Source organism: Balearica regulorum, chromosome 9 (assembly GCF_011004875.1).
Source record: "Balearica regulorum gibbericeps isolate bBalReg1 chromosome 9, bBalReg1.pri, whole genome shotgun sequence".
Lineage (NCBI taxonomy): Eukaryota > Metazoa > Chordata > Aves > Gruiformes > Gruidae > Balearica > Balearica regulorum.
The window spans coordinates 9581447-9606598 of record NC_046192.1 but is presented as its reverse complement, the minus strand read 5'-3'; the positions used below and the strand labels follow the sequence as shown (position 1 = coordinate 9606598).

General features: G+C 48.6%; 1 protein-coding gene and 1 long non-coding RNA gene across 3 annotated transcripts in view; both read left to right on the top strand.

Annotated features, from left to right (window-relative positions):
- Positions 1-8322: 8322 nt before the first annotated feature.
- LOC142602913 (uncharacterized) lies at positions 8323-17798 on the top strand. 2 transcript variants are annotated; one of them, XR_012836751.1, is made up of 5 exons: positions 8323-8668; positions 8772-8887; positions 13367-13443; positions 15073-16847; positions 16993-17798. It is a non-coding gene; the product is annotated as an uncharacterized LOC142602913 (long non-coding RNA). The 2 variants fall into 2 exon arrangements; XR_012836750.1 differs by having other exon boundaries at positions 8335-8668; positions 15073-17798.
- Positions 17799-17830: 32 nt separating this feature from the next.
- Positions 17831-25152, top strand: part of SERPINE2 (serpin family E member 2) — a 57428-nt gene continuing 50106 nt past the window's right edge. The window contains exon 1 of the mRNA XM_075761015.1: positions 17831-17835. The gene's annotated coding sequence lies outside the window, so the exon portion shown is untranslated. The remainder of the gene's footprint in view (positions 17836-25152) is intronic.

Here is a 25152-nt window from a genome sequence, read left to right as displayed (position 1 = left end):
TTTTGACTTGCCATGGTTGGAGCATGAGCAGCCAGGAGCTGGGTCTGAGCAGAAAACAGCCCCCCGGGAGGGGACGAGCCCAGTGGCTGCAGCGGGGGTGGCCGCGGTGGCCGGGGAGGGGTGCGCTGGCTCTGCTGGTGGTCACCGCTCTGGGTGCGCGGCGGGAGCCGCGTCCTGCGAGAGGAGCAGCAGGTCTCGGTGAAGGTGCTCCTGCACGTCCACAGCGGTTGATGGTGTGCAGTGAAAACAACCGGCAAGTGCGGTGTTTCCTGCGTCAGAATTGCAGCTGGTGGCTCAGGCTGGGGATCGGTGAGAGCTCGGCAGGGAGGGGGATTACAGTACCGATCCGTCGGCGTGCCCCGGGGTCCCCGGGGTCAGCTGGCAAGAGCTGCGTTCATCTCCTTGCTGCAGTGGTTGCTCACGTGGGCTTGCTGTGCCATGCTGTCCCCTCGCTCCACCCTGTGCGACGCAGCCCGGCACCGCAGCCCCCTTCCAGCTGTGAGCACAGCAGCGGCTCCGCTGCCTCGCAGGGCTGCTCCTGTAACACTGATGCTCAAAAGGAACAATCCGACTGCTGCCAGCGTTCAGACGCACAAGAGACCTCTGGTCTTCATGAGCCCTGAGCAGCAGCAGCAGTCAGTGAAGGTCACCAGAAAGCAGCTATCCAGTGGGGACGTAATGACGATGTGAACCTCCCTGCACCAACTCTTCGGGGCGAATGATTTCCATATTTACCAAAATTAAATTGTGTGCGTGGAGCTGCTTTTGCAGGCAGGCAGCGAGCTCTGCTCAGAGTAAGTCTGTCTGTGTAGAGCTCCTTAACTCTGTTATTCAAATTATTTCCATATTCAGCACAAAAGCACTGAAGTGATGTAAGCACACTTGGGCATTAGAGGCAGCCCTAGCATGTCATGCAGGCTGTGACCTCAGATGCCACTGGTGTTTTTAGCTCATTCCTGATGCCTTAAGTAAATCCCAGAAGAGTTGAGGGACACGGACAAAGTGCAGGAGGATACCAAAGCGAGCTGCCATCACCTACGTGATGAAACCTTACCCAGGCAGCAGGGCCGTGCAGTGCTTGCAGGACAGATACAGCCCTTACGAAGGGCCGGGTTCCTCCCTTTGCTCGCTGCCAGGCAGCTTGCCTGCAGATTTTGAATGTCCTTCAAGTAAAAGTCGAACAAAGCTGCTCTCCCTGCTCAAAAGCTCCCAATTTGTCTCTGCCGGCAGCTTGTTGCTGCTAACGGGAGCTGGCGATGCCGAGTACCGGCAGATCTCGTGGCAGCGCAGATGGAAAGTCCAACGGGGGAGTGAGCACGTGCTCCGTGCCTCGCTTTCCAGCTCCAAGCTGATGCGGTTCAGCCGCCAGCACGGGGCAGGAGCCAGGGCGAGCGCGGCCCGGGAGAGGCTGAGCTGCGTTTCCACGGGAGGGCCCCGGCTCCTGGCACCGCAGAGGCTCCCCGGCGCTCGGGTCCCTTCCCTGCGTGCTGCTCACGCACGAGCTCAACCCCACGGTCTGAAATGCAGTTTATATGCTTCATATATTTTGCTTCTTCCCACCGTTCTTCGGCGAGGTCCTGGAGCGAGCAGCAGCAGGAGGCTCCCGGTGTCTCCGCCGCAGGCAGCGGCAGGGATGGGGCGTGAGCTGCTCCCGCGGACGCCACGTGCAGCTGCGAGACGGCCGGTTTCAGAAACGGGCTTTTCGGGGAGATTTGCACCGGTGATGGCTCCTTTCAATCCCACTCGTCCCAGCTGATATCCCTGTGCTGTGCTGCTTTCCTCCTTGCCGCTGTATCCCCGATTTCTCCTCCTAACTCCCTGTCTCTCCCCATTTCATCCCCTGCCCTGCAGTCGGGGGCCAGCTGCGGTGGTGTGACCGGGCGTCTTTCTGCAGAGGCGTAGGACACGCTCCGACTGAAGCAGGCGCTCGCCGAAACACTGATGGCTGCTGACACCACCCCTCCACGATGTCAAAGCACCGCTCCACGTCTGGATAAACCACTGTAAGGTTTTAACTGACTCAAAATGAGGAATTTTCTTTCCCGTGACTCCTGAAGGGGAACATTTCCACTAAAACCTTCTCAAAAAAACTCAGCCTCAGGGAAACACCTTTCTTGGAAAAAAACCCCCCACAAAACCTCAACGCGCTTGATTTCAGTTGTGCAGCTTGACAAGCACCGAAAAGGAAAGGTGTGGAGGCCCTCGGTGGCTGCAGCTCCCTGCCGTGCCCCGACGCCTCGGCGCGGTGAGGGAGCAGCTGGCCGGAGCGTGCTGCTCGCGCGGCGCCGAGGGCCGAGGCCGACAGCGCAGCTCGGCTCCAACTTCGTCAGGAATTAAAGTAAAATGCTATCAGGTTTCCCTTTCTAATTCTTGCTTTTTTGCAGGACACACACAAATAAGCATTTAGCATATAGAGCACAGAGCTTTTAGCGCCTTTTGAAAGATTTCTTTAATGCCAAGCCTGACTGGAAGTAGGTCAACTGAAAAATGAGTAAATTACACTTGCAAAAATGCATTAGGAGCTGTGGCGTGCATAAATCTAACTGCCATTTAGCAGAGGTCCTAACAAATTAGACATTAAAGTTTTAGAAAGAAAAGTTTGCCAGGCTGCAGCTGGCGGAGCAGCCTCTGGGCTCGCTGCCTGCCCGGACGTTGCTCTCCCACCTCGCTGGGAGAGCTGCGGGAGCAGCGTGCGGGGCAGCTCACGACACGGCTTCGTGTGTCAGATCTGCCTTTTTTTCCTTTATGGTTAGAGTATTCCATACAAACTTGTCTCTTGGTGCACCCTTTATAAAAAGGGTTAATGTTGCCACTGCTAGCAAAGCCCTGATCAGGGACAACGAGTGCTAGGCACCCTTCGGAAAATCAAACCTGCAGCTTATGTTGATATGGTATTATATCACCACTGGAGTTTTGAAGTTGGAAGCCTTCAAAATCCTTCCAACCTTGGTCACCAAAAAGCCAAACTCTCAAACTTGCAACTCTTGTTCTTTCTCTTAAAGGTGGGAAGGGGCTCAGGGGAAATACAGTTTCAGCAATGAAGCTGTATGTCTTTTTTTATTTTCTTTTTAGAGAGGGAAAAAAAACCCCCACACCCCACCCTGAACCCCCAACTTTTCAAAACTATAGTCTGAGTATGCACAGCCAGAAATAACTAGCAAATCTGTTTCTCAAAAGATGGTCTTTAGTCTGTAACAAACGTTTTAAATACCAAGTCTCCATGAAAAAGCAAAGCAGTTTAATGGAAATATATTGGGTGAATTGTGATGACAAATACTTTGAAATAAGCATTTTTTAAAAAAATGGGTTTTCTTGTTCTCAGGGTTGTACTTTCTGGGCCAAGCACCTTCAAACTGCAGAAAATCAAGATTATTTTTTTTTCCTTCTCTCCCTCTCTTCCCCCCTAATTTGAACGTTGTTCTGCTCTCTGCCAGGCATACCTTCTGCTCCAAACACGTACAAGACTTGTGCTGTATTTAAAAAGAAATGGTTGTTCTGCCCTGGCACCCATGCTCACCCAGCTCTCATTGGAAAGGTAAGTGCTACTTGATTTTCTTTAAAGGTAGCAAGAGACTAGTAGTCAAGAAATAGCTTTACAAAGTGCCTCCCCTTAAATAACGTCTCCGGGTGTTTATTTTACTGACTGTATGCGCTCTCAGATACCCGGGCAGGGAAGGTACTTCAGCACGTGCGGCTGACATCAGTGAGGTAAGCGAGTTTAAAGCCCAGCGCGTACGTGCTCGTCTGTATTGCAGGTGTATCACTAGGCACAGTCCCTGGGAGTCCCCAGCACGGCCAAGGGCAGTTGGGAAGAGAGATTTGGAATTGCGACCTCGGTTCCTGTTACGTTACCTTCACAAGTGGTAACGCTATGTAAGCCTGGAGAACTTCTGTTTAACTCGCCCTTGCTGCTAGAGCTTCTTTACGCTGGCATGGTGAGAAAATTCAACCCGGTACCACGGAAGGCAATGTGAAGACCCCACGTTGCTGTGTTAAGTCCTCTTGTAAAGCAGAGCCACGCTTTGAAATGTTAGGAGGCTTCTTCCTTGTCTGCTTTCATCTCCTCCTCCCTTTCCCCAGCTGTTCTGCAGTGAGTTTATCATCCTTTCTAAGGCAGGGCTGCAGGGTGATGCCGCTACCAAATTCTTCTTTCTGATCAAGGGGGAAATGTTTAGCTGAGTTTTGCTCACAATATTATAAAAGAGGAGCAAGTATGAAAACTGTAAAGGTGTTTAAAAAAATGCAACTGGGCTCCTGGACATAACATCCCTATGACCCTGAAGAGCACGAGCCGCTTGCTTGCTTTGCCGGAGCAACGGTTTGTGTGCTGTAAAGCTCCGAGTCCCGAGCGCTAAAGGTATGGTAGTCAGCGCCGGAGTGGGGAAACTCAATTACAGTTGCGGAGATTAATGTGCTGTCAGCTCACGGGATTGCTGTCCTTTGTAACCGTGACCCACGCGAGGCAACGCGGCCGTGTAATAAAGTCCAGCTGCTTACCAACACCCCGATGTGTCACCTGTCGTCTTACGCCAGCTGCATTTTTCAGCCGTGGCTTCTACTCTCCCTGTCTTGGCACCTTGGTCGGAACTTCCAAAATACCTTCTTGTGCCTGAACTTAGGGTTTGTGTTTATTTCACAGCTTTTAGGGAAAACATCCTGGGTTTGTGAGGGAGAAGGGGTATCCTGCACAGTTGCATTGCACTGAGCGTCAAGCCTGTATCTTTAAATCTCCACAAAACCACTGAAAAGAAAGCTATAGTAATTTTACTCCAGGTTAAATGCTGTCTTAAATGCAAGGAGGGAATTACTGTTGTAGATAGCTAGCAGTTTCATTGTATTTCAAGTAGATTTTCTCTCATTTTCAAAAATTTTATTAAATAGTATGCAGGGATTTCTACTGTTCTTGTTTTCATGCCACAACATATATTGTTGTATATACTTCTGAGACAAAGGAGGAAGAGGTAAGACTGCGTCATGATGCAGAAGTACTTCTGCATCCTCAACACCACCAGTAGAAGGTGAGGCCTGACAGGGGGTTGGACTAGATGATCTCTAGAGGTCCCTTCCAAGCCCTACCAATCGGTGCATCTGACAGAGGCCCCGTTTCTGAGCAAACCCAGCAAATTTCTCCTGGGACCGGAACAGAGAGGCACATGGTGATGGGAGTGAGACTAGGGCTGCATACCAAATCGCGCACGTGCCGCCAGTGGCTTTTCATCCTTGCTGGCACTGGGGCTTTGAATCTTGTTAAAGGAAAGAGCGCTGAGCGTTATGAGTGTGTAGGCTCTTAGGAAGAAATAAAACCTCTGCCCAGGAGCTTTGCTGAGCCCCGAGCTGCAGGAGGTGGCTTTTGCCAATTTACGGAGAGGTAAATGAATGGGAATATTCTCCGCCTTGCAAGGGCTTTGCCACAGGAATCCCTCGTGGGTCCGGAGCTCTTTGGCAGCATACAGAGGCTCTTCAGTCCATGTACATATACATGGCAGATGGCTGTGCCCGTGCACTCAACGCATCTTTCTAAATCACTGCTATGATGTGACTTTAAATTGATGCTTTCCCTACCCCCACGTCTGGAGTGGTGGGTCCTGCCTGCGCAATGGAACGGGATTGTCCCATGCAAGGTTCAGTTAAAAGAAAAGGCAGTTTTGCTTGAATACAACAGAATACCTATCTGGAAAGAGAAGAGGTTCTGCTGCAATCAGCAGAGTTAGATCTGTGTACCAGTAACGTGTCAAGTGTGCTGTAATTCTATCTGAAGCTTTTGAAACTGTGACTCTCCATCGCCTCGGCAGCTGTAGAGCAGCAGAGCTCCGCTGACTGCCTGGACCTCCGCTGATTCACCGTTTCAAAGGAGCAGAGTCAGGCATGAAACCCATGGGAGAGCCTTTCCTGTTCTCTGTGTGCAAGTTGCTAATTATTCTTGTACATTTTGTCATTTGGGTTCCATATAATCAGAAATCAGAGCCAAGCAAAACCAGGATGATAAATACATCACCACAAGCAAAATAGATGGAATATTTGTCTTTTGTTCTCTTAGTTAGCTATTTTGCACAAGGTATTTCAACAGAGCAATTAATCCTCTTTAGTTACTTGGTATAATTGTATTAGCAGAGGATGAAGTAATGATTGTTAATGATAGGTAAATTACTGTCCAAGCTGGTGAATCCCACATGTTTGTGTTACCTATTAAAATTTATCTGTTGCAGAGCTGACTAAGAGAGAACTGGCCCTTTGGATCCAGTGTCTATTATCAGCAGAGTTTGTGCTCTACTTAAAATCTAACTTATTCCAAATGTCACTTCCAGATGATCCAAAAAGAAGTGCTTACAGATGCCTGAGTTGAGAACAGCAAGGGAAAGGAGAAAGGGCATTACATGCATACATCTCATCAGGAAGATTTGTCACATTGCCAAAACCCCCAAAACATTCGAGTCGCCAAACCCAGTTTCTCTCGCCCTCTAAATCAGTTCAGTATGCTGTGCAGAAAAGCAGCCTGAACAGCAGTGTCCTTGAAGGAGCTAGTACGGCTCGCTTATTTTTAATTGAAAATAACGAACCAGATGTTCAGCATATACTGGGAAACTCAAAACCCATCCCTCCTGCTGCGGGGCCGGACCTGCGACTGATGGAGCAGGACCACGTGTTGCTGGGGGCATTTTTCTCCCCCGGAGCTGCTTGGGGTCTCCTGCCCCTCCCCGCATGTCCTCAGCCCACAGTAGGGCTGGCTGGCTGCGCCCCAAACCTTTCCCTACCCCATCCCGCGTCGCCACTGACCCTAATCCCAGCACCGCGGTGACTCAGCCCGTCGGCAGGGCAGCTCCTCCTGCCTCCCTCCCTGACCTCGCCTACACTCAGATGCGCTTCGCCGTTGCGTTTTGGTTTATATGCTTATTTGGAGTCAGAAAAAGCGTAAGCGGAAAAATAGCTGCTGTAACAAGTTACCTGATTTGTCCTTTCCTGTGCGGCTTGGCTACTGCCCCAGCTCGCTGGAGCGGCGCTCAGCAGTCCCCAAGCCTCCCAAGCTCTGGCACCGGGTCGGCTTTCAGCCGGAGCAGAAGCCAGCCATTTACAGCGAGGAACGGGTGCCGGTGGGAGAGGTTCGCGTGCGGTAATGTGCTCGATGGCTCTCAGTCGAAAGATTGAAAAATGCAAAACACCCTGGAAAAACTGCCGGCCTTTGGTACTTAACTCTTTGGTGATCACGTAAGAAGTAGCTAATAACTGTAATAACTTGGTTAAAAGTACATTTGTTTTCTCTTTTATTGCTTATTTAAGAGAGAAGTTAAATCCGACTTCCCAGCCTTGCTCAGAAAAATCTTTGCAGACTTTTCTTGTCTGCGTAAGAGATATTGCTATTTACTTCACTCTTTTTTACTCTATTTCAGATTTAATATCCTAGAATGTATTGATTTACTATTTGAGTGATTAGAAAGTTGCCAATTTTCGGGTCCGAGCAAGGATTAAACTATCAAGACGCTGTTTCACAGACATACTTTCAGTGAGACTTGCCGCATTAACTTGCCGAGTCGCGTGTTGTATATGAACATCGTTTGCGGTGAGATTTATCTCAGGTGGCAGTATCTCCTGTTGGCAATACGAAAGCGGTCCGCAGACTTGTGTCGCCAAGGAAGGGTGACACAAAAGCCGGAAAGCGGCCCTAACATCTCTACTGCTAACGGCTGACAACGAGCTAGGCGATGGCTGGGGCATCCGTGGTGTGGCTGGGGAGGGCTGCCCAGGCGAGAGGCAGCGTTCCCACCACGGGCATCGCTGGGCGAAGGTAGTGGGGGGCCCTGGGGCATGGAGGTGATGTCAGAACTAAAGCACTTGTGAGAACTTCAAGGCTGAAATAGCAATATGAATTTTGGTACATAATTTCTACGCACAAACACATGTATAATAATGTATATAATAAAAATACATTCTAAATTCCAATATACATACAGGGTGTATATACCATTAACACCTTTGCCCTAGTCTTCTGTGTGAAAATGCACAAGCTCCTCCGTGAACTTCAGTTGATCGTTGGTCCTTCCTCTAGCAATCAAGTACATTGTTTAATTTTTTTGGACAATATCCACATCACTGATGGGCACTTCATAAATATAGCTAAATCCATCCTGGCAGGCTTCACCTCTAATTTTACAATGTGGTTTTCCGTGTCAGACGACTACATTTTTTCCTAAGTGTTCTAACAAAAGCATCCAGTGTGATTCAGGTTTATTCTCTTAGCAATCGTACGTGTTGTGCATTCAAAATAACCACCTCTGTCATCTGGAGGGCTGTACAGCGCTCCTGAAGCAGCAGGTGAGATGCTTTAATCTGAGATTCCCATTACGAAGCTGGTGCAATCAGTCCATCTGACTTCGTAAGACCTATACGTGCTTTTTTTTTTTTTTTTTTTTCCCCTCTGTGACTAGGGGTGACTCATTGACTGCAACTTCCCCGAATTGCTCTGGAGAAGCAGCCTGCTTTTCTGTGATACTTGCCCCACTTGTGTTTCTCTCGCAGGGTGGCTGATGGGCCAGTACCTGCCCAGCTTCGCCCAAGCCGGGCTCTAAGGGCAGGCGGAGGTGCGGGCTGCTGCGCCCTCCCCACGGGATCGCTCCGTGCCGGCCGCGGCACCGGAGAGCTGTGGGAAGCAACTTGAGGAGGTGCCGCAGTTTTGGTCAGTCTCTTGGTGCTCATAGAGCCAAAGGTTTTACTGTGGTTTGGTTTGGGTTTTTTAATTGTGTTTTACTTTCCTGCCTGTGCGCGCTCTCTTTTGCAAGCTTGGAGAGCAGAAACATTCAGGAACAGCTGGAGCTGCTGGGTGAGAAGAAAACTGTATCAGCGATTGATTGGAATGGGAATAGCAGAGACTTCTTCATGGGAGGTCAAGGCTATGGTATGTCATGTCTAACTAGCCTGTTTACCTTCTATAGTTCTTTCGGAATGTTTCTTCGCTCTTTTCTTCACTTTTTTTTTTTTTTAATGGAAAATCTGGGGGTGGTTCTTTCCTTTCTGCTTGTAATCTCTGGGTTTAGTTAAACCCACAAAAATGCTGAGAAAAATTGCTTAATCCCACTGAAGTCTGTCATCATCTTTCAGCTCAATATAAATTTTTGTTTGATTTTTGAGGAAATTGTCATTTAAAGCGGTTTTTAGGCCATGACAGAAGACGGTATCGGTATGTGTTATGGAAAGTTTTTTTTTAACAAGTACAACTAACATATTGCAAAACCCATGTCCTGCACATTCAGTTTTTAGGGGTAGGTCCAAGAAATGTCCTAGAGAGCTGGGCTGGGCAGGCTCCGTGTGCTATCGCTGGAGCTAGCGCAGGTTTCACCACACGTAACTACTAAGAGTACACAGCTGTGAGGGTTTTGCTTTCTGTTGTGTTACGCTTTTATATATGGAAGATATCTCTCTCAGTGCAAAGCTCAGCTTCCAGGTTTTATGGCATTGCTGCAGCCTGCTCCAAAGGAGATATTTACTATGTTCTCCTTTTTTACTTCTTCTAAAACCACCTTTCTTTGGAACTACATGTTGTGTTCTGGGTGGTTACAGGTTTGGCAATTACCTGTCCATGCACTTGGCAGGACAAGATCTGTAGCAGAACAAAATAGATTTATAGATGTATGTAAGACCTGGCTTCCCAGAGGAGTTACCGGTAAGAACCTGGTTTTTGGCCAAAATGTCCATGACTCAGCATCCATCACTGATCTCTGGAAGTCATCATCATACCTGTCAAACGTTCAAGTTTTTTCCAGCTTACAAGTTTCCTAAACTGCTGTCGTATAAACAGCCTTTTAATTAGAACTTTCTTATAAGTCTGTTAATTTATTAAAAGGGCCATCTGTACTATCTGAATAAGTACCGTATCTCCTTCCCTTTGCCTTCCATCCTTCCAAAAGATCTGCTCCTAACTGTGGCAGGTATTTGCGTTCAAGTCATCACCTAATCTCGAAAAATGAGATGATCTTGTACATAGCACTTATGTCCTTATGGCTGTATTTCAGACTAATAGCTGACACTGAACTGAACTTGCTGTTGAACTCTCTATCTAGCAGCCTGAAAACATCTGGTCTCTTGCAACCGAACTGAAAAAGCAGCAAAACTCCGGGTTGTTTTTTAGCGTGGGGTTTGTTGTTGGCTTGTTTTGGGGTTTTTTTTTTTACAAGTTTTAGCACAAATTCTGCAACACTTATGTACCCTTCATGTTCTGAATGTGGTCGTGAACCTTCCTTGGCGTTAACAAAACACCCGTGTGCTTATATAACAGTTTCCTGTGCTTTTTCTTAGTTGAAGCTCAATGACAATAAGGCAACCTGGTGTAGTGTACCAGGCAGGGAAGACACCTCTTGAATGCAAAGCCCGTGTCTCTTGGTGGCAGATGCAGTGCAGAAGATCGCTGAAGCTGAGCTGGTTGGGAGGTCACAACGGTGGCTCTGTGCCAGCGTTCTGGCTAAACCACAGCAGTCTGATGCTGTCCCGTGACTCTAACTCGCCGTGGGGTAGGTGCTCTGTCAGGAGTTTCTTGAACTGCTTCTTGAATGGCAATTCTTGACTTGTCACCCATGGCCCACCGTAAGGTCTGCTAAGTCAGGCTTGATAATACAGATACACAGTGGCCCTAGAGACAGTCAAAGGCTGAGCCAAAATATTTTGGAAGGACTGAAATAAAAAGGGCCAGGAAAGATTGTTCTTCTGTCATCAACTCTGCCTGTTATTTTAAATGACGAGTGAATAAATACATTTGAAAGATAGAGTAGTTCAATATATTGGCTAAGGACAAGAGCAGTAGCTCTGACTTCACCTTGTGTGGAGTGTTCCCACCCTGCGGAGCATAACAGCAACGAGCTGGACGTAATCAGCGTCTGTGTGCGTGCCCCTGTGAGGACGGTCTTGCCTGGGACTCTCAGCTGGCTGCAGTCCCCAGTCGAGGCTGAAAGCATCACCCCTGATCGCGGTGCTGCGTGGCTGGGGAAAAGGGCACAGGGAAGTGAGAAGCAGGTGATAAACTTTGGGTTGGACACGCGTAGGAACCAGAACATCACTGGCTTGCTTGGAAAGACGGGGGATCAAGTACTGGCATCCCACCTTTTTCTCCGTGTCACAAGGCTGGTGCCGGGCAGTAGGTCAAGACTGAGCTTTTCTGCCCAGTGCTCAAAGTATGACATGCCTTTTCATTGTTTTCATGTAGTTCTTCCTGGCTGTTTTTCTCTTGGCTGCGGGCATTGCAAAGATTCGCTGGGGGCTTTGCAGCGCTGAAGTATTCCAAAATGACTGCAGATGTTCCCTACGGCTCGGAGGAGCTGCATAACAGCATAAAGTTGGATTATTTTGCCTTAGTAGAAATCATACACCCGGGTCATAACAGATAAACCAGACTTGATCCAGTGGGCACACAGAAGGCTCCCAGCATCACCCCATTCATGCTCCACTTAGAGGTTTGAATAGAAATTCAGTGCTGAGTTGAAATAGTCTTCCGTACAGCAAATAAACTAAGTTTTTGTATGGAGGATTAACATAAAGCTCAGGGTCTAGTGATTTCTCTTGAAAACTCCTTAGGAAGAGCAGTTGCAGTCAGCTCTTAAAACTAACTTCATTGAGAGCATCTCATCAAATGATGCGATAGATGAGGAACATGTGTCCCTTTTGCCTGTTTTATTTTGCCCTACTTTAGCTCTTTCTTTCGCAAAGCCTGTCTTTCGCAGTATGTCTTAGCTTGATGTAAGGGCTTCTCAAAACTACATTGTTTCCACCCTAGTTAAGTGCGGAGAGAAAATATTGCTCAATACAGCTTAAACAAATGAACATAAGAAACGATTCATCTGGATAATTTTGATTGATTGGGGGTTTTTTCTTTTTTTTTTTTTTTTTTTATTTTAATTAACTGAGTCACAACTTGTATAAACTGTTGTGAAAAAATGCAGCCAGCATTGAATGAGATAGTTGGGAAACACCCGCTCCAAGGCTGATGGTGGTGATGGTAAAAGCCTGGCAGAAGCCAACACCGACTTACTGTATTTATGGCTCAGCTGGGACAGGGTCTGTGATGGGAGGTATCACACGAATACGGGGCAGCTCCTTGCTCCAGAGAGCTCGTGGCCGCAGCAGGGAGATGGGAACCAGGGAAGGGTCATACATGGCGGTGTGAAATACGTGGCATGGGAAAGCAGAAATGCCAGGTTTGGGGGGTGGGGGTCAGTAACTCCATCTGCCACCCAGGTAAAGCCACTAATCGCGTTTCCTTACGGGGAGACAGCAATTGCTTCTTGGGTCCCCACTCTGCTAGGCAGGAAGAATTAATTAGCTCCCCCGTCCCTTCCCGGCAGCGTCTGTCTCAGGCCAGCTGTAAAGCCAGGGTGCTGTGTGGCAAAAGGCACTTTTGGGGGCTCTAGTGTCCGAGGCTGAGAACGAATCACCATGACAAGATGACTCCACTGAGTCATCTGCCCTGGGAACAGCGTGCGCCATCACCAGCTTCTGGAAATCGTTATAGCCGTTGATTTCCCAGGACAATCCCTCAGAGCAGTTTGTTTGCCCCGACAGGAAGCATTCACTGTAAATTCAGGCAGGAGATGAATTGCTTGTATTTCTAATCAGCAGGGCCAGAGGGATGACTTGGACAACCAGCCCGCGGCCCCGAGGCTCTGGGTGCATGGGCAGCGTAGCAGGGAAGGAGATCACCTCCCCGTTTGGGGACGGGTGCTGCAGCCTGGCGAGGCCGTCGCTACGTTAGTCCCCATGACATCCGCCCCGTCCCACGCAGGATGCCTTTACCTGGGGGTGAGAAATGAGCGGTTCTGCCCCACACCTCCCTTCTGACTACCAGCTGAAGAACCCAGACACGAAGCTGCCAGTGTCAGCTTTTGGTGGGCTCCGGCTGCACCTCTGAGGGCGAGTGTCCATCTTTGGGGCTTGAGTGGCTGGCTTCAAACTGGGCTCACCCAAAGCTGCGTTCCTGCTAAGAGAGCACGGGTAAACTTCAAGGCTTTGTGCACCAATGAGGTCTTTAGCAGGAAGGAAATGAAGGGAAAAATAAAACTCAGGCTGTCAGAGCAGACAAAAAATCGCACTGTGATCCAAGAACCAGGGTTAGCTGTACCCACGCACTGAATAGGAGGAAGGAGGAATCATTTCCTCAGGCCTCCTTTTGTGCCTGTTAAAAAATTAATGCCTTTCTAGATCTTTATGACTAGTTTAAGCTTGAGCACCTGGGAAGCTCTAGGTTGCATGTAAGCCAAAGAAAACATGTTTTTGCTATTAAAAGCACTCTCATTTTAGCTCATCAGCCTATTCATTTCTTGCAGACCATGCTAATGTTTGCAAAAGTGAATTCAGGCTCTTTTCTCTCTTCTCCTTACATACAACTATTTAGGTGGCCAAAGGTTATGGAAAGTTTCAGGAGAACACATGACTTCACTGGAGAGAAATGTCCCATGCTGGGGAAGGAAGGTAAAAAATGTCATTTAGCTTATAGCAGCTTGTGTTATCCTCCGGTACGGTAACACCCCCGAGAGAGCACCAGCGTATGACACAGGGTGGCTGCAGGTTTCTCCACCAGACCTGACTGGCGGGGTTGTCAGGACGTGATGCTGGGAATCCCCAGCAAAGTTTCTGAGCTGATGGTAAGCAAGACAGATGCCACGGTGGGGAGAGAACTGCTCTGTTAGGAGGTGACAGGAAGGAAATCTCAAGCTACTGCCATAACACAAGGGCAGAAACGTACTTTTTCATGATGAATTGATGTAAGGGTGGGGCTGAGAATGAGTCTATCCTTTTTTTTCCAGTATTACTTCATAGAGCACTTGTAAAAGATATGCCCTTCTGCAGTTTGTTTTTCCTTGAGGAATTTGTAACTGCTTTTACAAGAGCTCATGGAAAGACGCCCCTGATCCAAGGTGCCACCGGTTAATAGAAGGTTGTCACCTCTATAAACCTGTTCTTGTAAGACACCAAGAGAGTGTCTTACAAGTGGGTGAAGGCTGTTGGCTGCTGTACTGCTTACTGTCAGTGCCCAGCTCTGAGTAGTTCTGCACTCATCATCCTTCACCAAGATGCTGATAACAGAGCCAGGGCTCTGCGGGCAGAGGCTGTACCTCAGCTAACCTGCTAGCATTTTATGCAAGGTAGAGCATTATCTCTGCTTTTGGGGATTATTTTATTTATTTTTTTAGTTTAAATGTTAATACTCCATTTAATATTGGTGAATTAGCAGTAGAACAAGGAAATAAGTTGGTAAATTAAATCTTTCAAACCGAGGGTCCAAAATTTAGACCCACAGAGCGGCAACTCGATTTGCACATGCTTTGGAATGAACGCCAGCCTCGCTCTTCATCAGCCTTTCTGTGTGTGACCACTCCTGCCCATCCAAACCCGAAAGCGGTAGCTCGAGACTACCCGGCGTGGGGGGGTGAGGCAGGAGGGGGGGGCTGAGCCACCCCAGCAGCCGTGCTGGGGAGGGGGAGGGAGAGCCTCCAGGGCACGCCACGATGCACGCTGGAAGGGAGGGAAGAAACCAGAAGCGTCCCCATGCTGAGCACCACCTCCGGCAGCCCGTGCGTCGCCGGTGACCCTGGGAGCTGGATGTAGAAGTGAGGGAGGCAAGAGGTTGGAGCAATAACCGCTAACGCACTGCAACAGGGCTTGGGCTGTGGAAACAAGCTGTTAGGGTTAGATTTTTACTTGGTCTGAAGCAAATATTCCCATTCCATCTACATTTCTGGTAACAGCTGGGCTGTCTGCAGACTCTGCGGCAGGTTTGTTCACCGGCGTCCTCCCCTCACCTGTCTACTCTCGCCTGCGTTTGTGGCAGAAGAAAACAGAGATATTAAGCAGAGATACAGGCTTTAAAAGACATGTGTCTCCAGGTCCCTTACTCCAACGCCTCTGATGGGAATATTTTTTAGGCTTTTCAGGTGTGCAGCTGTTGTAGACAGACCTTGCTAGCCTAGCTGTTAATTTAGCAAGCTGAACAGAGCTGCTCACTTCCCTCAGCCCCCGGCAAGCTGGCACGGGGGGCTCAGTGCAGCGCCGGGGCCGGGAAGAAGCTCTCCTTCTTTTGATTGTTGTTTTCTCCTGCAGTATTTCAGCTGGGAACAGACTTGACCTGCTATTCTAAACCAAGAGGGCCTGTGGTTTTCCTGCCTGGTTGATGAAAAGCAAAATCTGCACGGCACCCCAGGGGGGCTGAGGGGAGAGCTGCCGTGGCGGCGGCCAGAAGAGGGAAATCCACATTTCCCCACCTACTCTGAAAAATGAGCAAATTCCAGGAAAGGGCAAGGTACGGGTGGGAAGCGTGCTGTGCTCCTGCAGCCCAGCAAGCCCCGACGCGCGGGGGTGGGCAAGGCTTCCCGGGCAGGAGCCCAGCGTCACCCTCGGGACTGGTCCCCAGCGAAGCGCTCGCAGCTCCCTGGTGTCCTGCCGGGAGAGGCTCGGGGAGCGCCGATGCAGCAGCCTCCCCGGGCTGCTCCCCTGGGACCGGGAGCCTGTGTCTTGGGAAGGGCTGTCCGGCAGAGCTGTTGCAGGGCTTTTAGGGGTGCTTGCCCTGGCGCGTGCTACCTGCTCTGCCCGCTGCTGTCGGAGAGGAACAGAGAGAGAGAGATAGTTCCTGCCCCCAAACAGCAAACCTTTATCATTTGGGGGGTTTCTATGTGATTAATGGAGCTGTTCCTACATTTATTGCTATAAGGTCAAACCATTTGTTTTCATGGGGTATGTTAATCTATTTTTTATTCCTTCTCAGCCATCTCTTTTTACAAAAAAATTCTTAGAGGTTTGTTTGGTAAAATGTCAGATGTACTTCTACGTGACATATTTACGCATGCCATCACTGATCTGAATTCAGCCCTGCGCTACAGTAATAACTGATAAGTTGTAATGTTTATAAACGTTGCTTTGAGATTTAAATTTAAGAGACAAGCCTAGGAAATAGATCTTCTTATAACACACTGTAACCAAATAGGGTCCCAATAAAGAGAAATAAAGAAAACAAATTTTATATCTGGGCATTAACATTCTCCCAGATGTTGGGTACCATCTGCCAGGATGTTTTAGCTCTAAAGTAAGCTGCATTTATAACACCTATAAACCTGGTGATTTCTTCCCCTCCTTCTCCCCTGCCCATGCTTTTGCAAGGGAAGGATATACACAATAACAACTTGGGGTGAAAGTTTTCTGTCGGTGCACACGGGGAACAGTGCAGCACGTTCGGGGGGACTTGGCTCCGTAAGTAGGACCAAGATCAGCGCTGCGAGGACAAGAAGTGGGCTCCTGCCGAGCAGTGAGCGGGAGAGCCACGGTTCCAGCTTCCCATCACAGGTGCCGTGGGAAGGTGAAGCTGCAGCCGGGGAGGAAGGTGCATCTCCATCGGCATTCCCGCCTCGGGGCCACCGCAACTGTCAGCGCTCCTGGGAGGGACTTCTGTACGTGAGGAGGTTTTTATCTTCCAGATTGTTGGTATTTGGGATGCTCCCAGTTTATTCTGGCAATAAGGCTGCTAGCTTTTATTATTGCTTGGAAGAGATCCATACAGGTGTTACATGTATTTAAGTACAGTTCACATGTACTACTTAGAGGTGCTCCAGGTCTCAATTCTGACTTTACTGCTATGTGCTTGTTATATCAACAGTATATTTAGATTCCCTAGAACTAAAGTTTTTACTGGGAAAAAAAGTCAGTATTTACTGAAATATTGAAAAGCCTTATCTAGTTTTGTTTTCACGCTGAATCCCAGTGATTCTGCACAAAGATGAGATTTATTAGCGGCTTGAATGCTCATTGTGTGCATTATTTCCATTGGATTGGGAGCAGATTGAAAGCTGGAGAACTGGACATTCACATGGTCCAAGAAATGAAAGGTACAACTAGCACTGGGTTATTTTTTTTCCCCTCTGAGTTATGCTGACAGCAGCCATAACACTAAGGCTGAAAAGTTTATTTACTATATAAAGGCCATATTTTCCCTTCTTATCCCAGCTTTTCTTGGCTTGCATTGCTTGGCAGTATCCCCTTAACCACCAACACCCAGAGGCGTGGTATTAAACTGGGATGAAAAATGAACATGCAGAAGAATATTGGAGATTTAAGTGGGTATGGTTCTAAGAAAACCAGTGGAAAATATGTTTACTCCAAGCATCTGTAGCACCTAATTGAAGCAGTGATATTTTCTGTAAGAACATAGGGAATGCTCTTCTGGTTTCTCTTTGGCTTTGAATTTCACTTTGAATCAATGTGACATAATCCATGGAATTATTTTCTCACAGCTGCAATGGAAACTTTCTGCCAATAGACAAGGATGTGTTAATCGGGGTGAAAAAGCTTACATTCGGTCCAGCTTTGTTGCTTTCTGGAGTCGTTGTTAGGAACTGTTGCTTCCTCCTAATTTATTGAAATCTAGTACACAGTAAACACTATTATTTTTGAACTATTAACGTTGCTATAAATTTGAATGGCTAGAAAAGGGTGGCAGATTGTGATCAAAAGGGAGCTGATCTACAGCTGCGTGTGAAATCATTGCCGATACTAAATGTGACAGAGAACGAAACGCGTATTTATGCGCCCATAAAGGATGATTTACTGCTCCTGGGTCTGCAGTATTGGCATCACCAAATGAATTTCTGTGAATCTAATTTAGAAGAACATAAAAGATCCCGTATCACCTTTAGGGCATCTGCAAATGCTGTCGGTCGGTAGTTTGTTGTTTATTCAATTACTTTCCCCAAGCACCTCTAATTTGAAGGGTGAGTTCCCTTCCGCTGGACTCGCTGGGACCGGCGCGGGCGTGCAGCCCTGCCGCGATGGGGGACCGGCCACTGACCGCCGGCAGCAGGTCCCGGCCGAGGGGAGGCAGGGTCCCTGAGCAGAGGTGTCCCCCTGGCAGAGGCGGTGGGGTGCAGGAAGGAAGAGGCAGTGGGGTGCAGGAAGGTCTCCAGAGCACCGGGCACCGCTCCCTGGGCACACCTCGCTAACGCTGTGCGTGTAACGGAGTTTTCATTAAACGCAGCTAAGCCCTGGTCAGCGGCTTTAGCTCATTATGGTCCGCTATTGATCTCGTGGTTCCCCAGTGCCGTGCCAAAATAAATAAATAAAAGGCACATGTGTGTTTGATGGGAACACACGGGCAGGGAATGGCCTTTTCTTTCCTGCATCCCCATGCCCCCCCCCCCCCCCTTTTTTTGAGGCAACAGGGTCTGCAGCAGCCATCTGTTCTAAAAGCTACCGATTTAAGCATCCAAATCTTTCTGACTGTATTAATCTGTATTTATACAGGTCACACATCTTCCCAGGGACCCATCCCAAAATGCAGGCAATACGTAAGCCCACAATGCATTCGCGTGTCCCAGGAGGCACAGCAGTCTCGAAGGGGTAGGGGACTCCTCCAGCCTCTCCCCTCGCTGCAGCGGCACAGCCGCTCCATTTCCTTGCTTTTTGTCGCATGGTTCAGAAACGAACTTTTTCTTTTTTCCCCAAAAAAATACAGATTTACATTTTTTGGAGACCTTTGAAGATGTAAATCGAACAAGATAAATTTTAAAGCTCTTCTAATCAGTATCACAGCCCCGGTTTGTGCCATATGGAGGAACAGAGGAACAGACTGGAGCTGAGAGAGTGAGGCACGGAGGGTGACGCACCAAGCAGCCTCACCGGCAGGTCACACCAGTGGAGATAAGCCTGAACAGGGAGATTTAACGGGCACTATAACATACACAGTCATGGCCATCACAACAGAGCATGATAGTGCCATCAGGGTGGCTAGAAAAAACTGGATTTTCTCATTTAACCAACTGTACCATTTTACAATCATGTTTTGGACATTAACAACGAACAGAAGAGGCCACTGATGCAAGTGCTTTAGAGACGGGGACTTCATCCTGCAAAAGGGCTATGGAAAGCTCTGACTGAAAACAGCAGGGCAGTGTTCAGGCTGCACAGGCAGGGCCAGCAACGGGCTTTGAGTAGAGGCAGTTTCATGAATGTATCTGTGGAGAAAACGGTCAGAGTAGAAATGGCCCCCGTCGCCTGCTGGAAGCGCGGCTGCAGGCGGTGCCGTGCCAGGCGGTGCCGTGCCAGACGGTGCCTGCCCTTCACATGCCTTTGCCGAACAACGGAAGGTAATACCCACCTCGTCATGGGCACCGCTTTCCAAACTTTTCTCAGTGAACAGTTGGAGGAAAAGCTAACATCCCTTCCCGGACAAAGCTTTGCTGCTCTTCTTTTGGCCGGCTATCGGCCTGAGTGCTGGTCGTTGTCTCAGGTGTGGAGCACCGTGCCCGTGAGGAGGTGGCTTCACAGCAGGCTTACAGCATTCCACCCAGCGGGGAGTGCTTTAGGGACTTGCTCAGTCTGGCAGAGCTGTGCGTTGTGAGAGGAGGGGGTGGGCTGGCTCCCCTTGCTCCCCTTGCTCCCCATCCCTGCCAGTGTTACTCTGAAGCATTTTGTGGTGGGGTGGCTTTCACGCAGAGGAGAGAGGGGTCTGAGCGGCCATGTGGTTGCCAGATCCCCAGCACAGGGCCGCTCGGGAGGGTGCAACCTACAGCGGGGGTGGGAGTGGGACCTCCTGCTCACCTGACCATTGATTCTCTCAGCTCCCATCACACAGAGCAGGGCTTTGTTCCAGGGTTGGTCCCAGGGCACAGGCATGGCTCCTCGAGGCACTGGGAGCAGGACGGGGCAGAACTCAGCCCCGCGGGGTCTCCATTGGGGTGCACAAAGAGCAGGCAAGGGGGAAGGGCTCTGGTACCCCACACACAGCAAAAGCAGAGGTGAAAAGGAAGTTCTTGATTTAAAGGAGGCTGTTCAGACTTTATCTCCAGCTTCCCATGCATTCAAAGCTGAGCTCTTTTCCTTTCTCAGTCTTAAAAGCTCTTCAAGCCCTGCCTGAATGCAGGAAGAGCCCTGATTCTGCCACTCTCTTCTGTGTCTCAGCCTTGCTGTGTTTGGTTTGCTGTTGTTGTTTTTTTTCCTCAGGAAGATTAATCAGAGTGCAAAGTGACGGGCTGAGAAGGACAGAGCTCCTTCCCAGCTCCCACCTCCGCCTGCAGTAGAGACCTGTGCCACCAACCTGTGGAATCGCGGGGCTGGCTGCTGGGGAGCTCCCAGTGGGTGACAGCTCTTCTGGGGGCGGCTGGACTTTCACAGCTCTGAAGCTATCCAAACGCTGACAGGGATTTCTAAAAATGATTTTTGAAAATGTATTTTTACTGTTGCAAGTACCGTCAACCTTTGCTGGGACCTCTGGGCTGGGCTGCAAAGGAAGTCCACAATGTTAGGCACTAAAATAGAAAATATTTATGTAAAGAAGTAAAATGTTGTAATTCCTTCTCTTTTCCGGCAAGTGTAAATTTATGGCAGTTCAGTGCTGTGCTGAAATAAGTGGGGTAAGATTGTGGGAGAGCTATTTTTAGGCAAAAATATGCAACACTGTAATTGACACCCACTTATTTGCTTTTTAATGTGAACAAGGCTGCAGCAGGCTCCTAAGAGCACGTGCCTGCTCTGGAGTGGCCCCAGCCGGGGACCTCCAGCGTGTCCACAGGCAGGTTTTTAAACAAATACAAGATCCTGGCTCGAGGAGCCGAATACCACCTCCTGTGTCTATGACTGCAGCCTGGAAAAAGGACTCCCTGCATTTCAATAGTGGTAAGCTAGCAAAAGAAATTGGGGAACCCCCTGCTCTGCTCGTTTCCCACGAGACGTTCGTGGGTGCTAATAACCTCAGCAGCTTCTGTGGCGAGGATGTGCAGGCAGAGAAACAGCAGTCACCTGCTGTAACGGAAGGTGGTCAAGTTTTGGGGTTTTTTGTTCCCCAAATCCATGGTTGGTTTTGGGAGGGGAAGGCAGGCTGCTCTGTATTTGAGGGTTTTTCAGGATCCGCTGCAGTGGCCTAATCCTGCTGCCACTGATCTCAGCAGGGGAAGAGTCTGGCCCCTGCTGAGGATTTCTGGAAGTTTGGTCCAAACACCTCAGCGGTACCCCTGCGCGGGAGAGGGGCTGGACACCCCGGCAGCGCTGCTGGTGGGACTTCAGAGCTGTTAGGCCAAATACCTCCTGAGAGCCACCTCCGGTTCTCCGTGCTACTTTGCAGATTACCTTGGGGGTTTTGCAATTTACTATCAGGGAAATGGAATAATATTCCTCTCCTTCACCTTTGTGTTGGAGTTTAAGCACCATCCTTAATCACGCGCAGAGACCTGCACCCCGGAGCTGTAATTGCACCTGGGACCTTCCCACACCATAATGCAGAATAAATAACCCGACATTAACGAGCTATCAGGATCAGACCTGCTGTCCTCCTTCCCAATGAAATTACTGCTGGTCTGCTAGTGCTGGTTTTCCAAGCGTATGATAAGGCTTGCTATCAATTGGAACAAACCTTAATTTTGATTCAGATTTTCTTCTGAAATATCCAGCAAAGCCAAAGAAAGGCAAAGCCAGGACAGTGAAGCAGAGATGAATGCACTTAAGCTGGGGGAGGGGGGAAGAACGACCCAGGATCCTCTTTAATTTGCAGTTTATCTGCAATTTAAAAGAGTAAACAGAGCCATGCTGAAGATGCATAAACACAGCTTGGAGAGCCATTGAAATCTAGGTCAGGGTTTCAGCTCTGCCTGGGGATCTCATTACGTGAATCGGGGAGACTCTGCTGCTCCAGGAGCCAGGTGGAGGATACTTCTGGACAGGTATAATGAAACCAGGTAGGCTTCGGCACAATCAACAGCAGCTCCGCTGCAGATTGATAAACAAGTCATGCAAGCCATTGCTGGGCTGAAATTGCTAAATTATTACCGAATCACAGCGTTCAGTAACGGGGAAGGAAGTCTTCCTTTTACTCTCTAGCGGCTTCAGTCTCCGCTTGTGTTCCAAGGAGGATCTGAGGCATTTGCCAGAAGCAACCGACTCGCCTTCCAGGTGCTTGGAGGAAAGTATCAAGCTGTCAATCTGACAGTTGTTAACAAAATACACAGGTTTTGAGGAAAGAAAAAAAAAAAAAAAGGCTCGCATTGATCCACGTTCATTTGATTTGCAATCCGAGCTTATGACTTTTGCAGAGCATAAATCTAGTCCGTATTTGAGACCCAGTCTGTGTTTGTATTTTAAGCTAGTCTTCCAAGCAAAACATGTGAAAAGAGAACATTTAAACAGGAAGGGTTCGATATTTTTTTTTCCCTCATAAATTTCTGGTAGGTCTTGTTGCTGCTAATTACTGGAGATCTCAGCACAAGAGCTTTTCTTTCTAGCAAACCAGCTTCTCATGTTTCCTGCCCTTCAGTTAATCAGTTATAATCTCCTGCTCTGTTTGTTTATTTAACTTTTAAAAAGCTAATTGACTGTTTGTGACATGAGTCGGCCTGAGACTACGAAAGCAAAGTTTCTTTGCGTGTACCCGCAGAGCAGACGGAGGGTGGGCTCTGGGAATGCCCGCAGCTCGCCGCCGCGTCCTCCAGACGTTCCTTTCCCGATGCCCGGCGACCACCGACGCACACGGAGGGTGGGTTCAGCCCAGCCTGCTGGCTCTGTCCCGCCGTGCCCGCCCCGTGCCTTCCAGGGAGGCTGTTTCCCCCGGGAGGCGGCTGGTCGGCGGGGCTGGCCGGCAGCCCGGTGCCCGCGCTGGTAGGGCAGGGGCAGCTGCCAGGGCCGGTGACTCGCAGCCTTGCCCAACCGGGGCAGAATCCCAGCTGGCGAGGGTGGCTCAAGATCACGTAAGGCAGGGCCGTGCGCGGGAGCCACCGCGAGCCCGATCCTCTCATTCTTCTGGAGGGGCTGGAGAAGCAGATTAGAAAGGAAAAATGCGGAGGAGCTTTCTTGCAACTTCACTCGTGTCTCTCCTCTGTTAATTGCTGTCTGTGGTGGGAGTGGTGGGCTTGTGTCCTCTCTTGCTCCACTGACCCCACGTCCCTGCCCTGGCACCGACGTGCTCTTCGGAAAGGCCAGGCACCTATGTCTTGCTGTGAACGCGTAGCGCGGGACAGGAGCTGCACCCACAGCTCCTGACTCCCCCGTGCCCTGCTGTCGGACGTTGCAAGATGCAAACCAGCACGTAAGGCTGTCAGGGCTTCTCCGGTATTGTTTAACTTACGTAGTACCCATGTCTTCAGCCCCAGCACCAGGAGGTCTCTCCTTGGCGTGTGCTCCCCCGTGGCCGCCACCTCCGCAGGCGGCATCTCTGGTGGGGCAGCCCGGCGAGCGCGGGGCTGGGGCTCCTACGAGCTGCTCGCTTGGGGTCTTACTAATGGCCTGTTGGATCCTCCGAGCGAGGTTAGGGACGGCTTTTCTTAAAAGCTGTATTTAACTGATTGCAAGTGAGGCTTTTTTGACCGCATGGTTTTTGCCTTGACCATGCAAAAATAACTAAGCCGCACTGAACTTTTCTTTCTTTCTTTCTTTCGCCCATTTAAAATGGGTCTGTAGATCACATCAGACTTTGGCACCCTTATAGTTTTCTGTGGCGTCACATGGCTACAGGCTCAAAGGATATGGCCAGTGGAGAAATCCTCCTGCCTAAGGGGAGCTTCTGAAAGGCTGGGTCTGCTGTAAGGTAGCTTAGTCATGCTCATGCATGCATATTATTGCTATGAAAGAGATTTTTTTTTTTTCCAACTGTGTGCTCCTGGGATTGTATTTCAGCATCAGAGGAACAGGCTGTAATGCAAAGACTCTTCAGAAGGTCCCACTTGAGTTCCCAGTATGACAAAACTACCATTTAACCTCAAGCCATCAAGCATGAGGCACACTCTGTTTCTAAAGTGATTTGAGACATTATGCACAGTTCTATAAAAATGCAAAATGGGGCTGTTGTATTACCTCCCCTAGTTCAGGAGGTTTGGAGGAATCAGTTCATCATTTATTACCAAAAAAGCACTTCCTTAGAGCTGTGGCTGCCGCATCTTCCTTTGCAGCAGGCTCTTTATTTTTGTGCTTATAACATTGCAGTTTATTTCCGTGGCAACAGCTATAATGTGATAATTCACATCCATAATCACAGGTAAACCTGTGATGATCATTTTGAAAAAATGATCTGGGTCCAGCTGAAATAGCAAACTATAAAAAAACCCATTAAAAATCAAGTTAATTTCTTGGGTATTAAATCATGAGATATTGAGCTGAGCATATGATTTTTCTCCTGTCACTGCAGAAAAGTTGCCTGCCGTACTGAGGGGCAAGCCTGCGTGAGCACGCTGGAGAGCTGAGACTGCGGATGAGGGAACACACAGGCACTCTCATTTGTATTTTACTTACGCTTCGCCAATGTTGTTCTGTTTTCCCTTCCTTGAGGACTCCAATTACTCATGTACTGTTTTCCTTCATTCCACTAAGTGATGTACAAATTGTTTCCACATTCCAGGTTAGTTTCTGACGTCGCTCTCTTCTGTTTACGTGTGGGTAATGAAGATGCTGCCCTGCTCGTCAGGAAATGAGTAGGCTGCCTGGCTCCAGCCTGAGCCGAAGGAGAGAAGCCACATCTAGATCTGTGGAATCACTATGGCTTACCACTTGCCCCAGCATCACCAGTTTTTCAGTGTTTTTGAACATATTCTATCTTTTACATGTGTCCAAAATCTCAGTGCTGTCCTTCACTGAGAAGTTTAGGACGTAACGTGGGCTCCGCTGGGATGAACAATGTGTGCCATCACTGAGGAACCGAGGGGAAAATGCCGTTCCCTTGGTTCAAATTCCAAGCCAGCCACAGGGTGTCCTTCCTAGTTCTGTCTGCTGTGGGCTTTGCTTGCTTTAAATTTTTTTAGAACATAATAAGGTTTTTTTATTTTAATTTTATATATATATATTATATATATATAAAAAATATATATATTATATATTTATATATATAAATATATATATTATAAATATATTTTATTTTATTATAATTTTACAATAATTTTCTTGTGCATACACACATGTTCTCGTGTTTAATTACATAAATGAGAATCCTGCTTGTATGATGAGACTTGCCTACAGAGGGTGTGTAGGACCCATGCTTGTCTGGTGTTCAACACCATGCCTTGATTTGAATGATCCTCTGTTTTGATGAGTTGATTAGATCTATTTTAGCTGAATACTTAGCAGAAGTAAGGCTACTGGTAATATAAAATAAGCTAAGAAAAATCCTGTACGTATGTTTTCCTGAAAATCTTCTGTTTCCTCCATGAATAGAAGTAAGAAAGC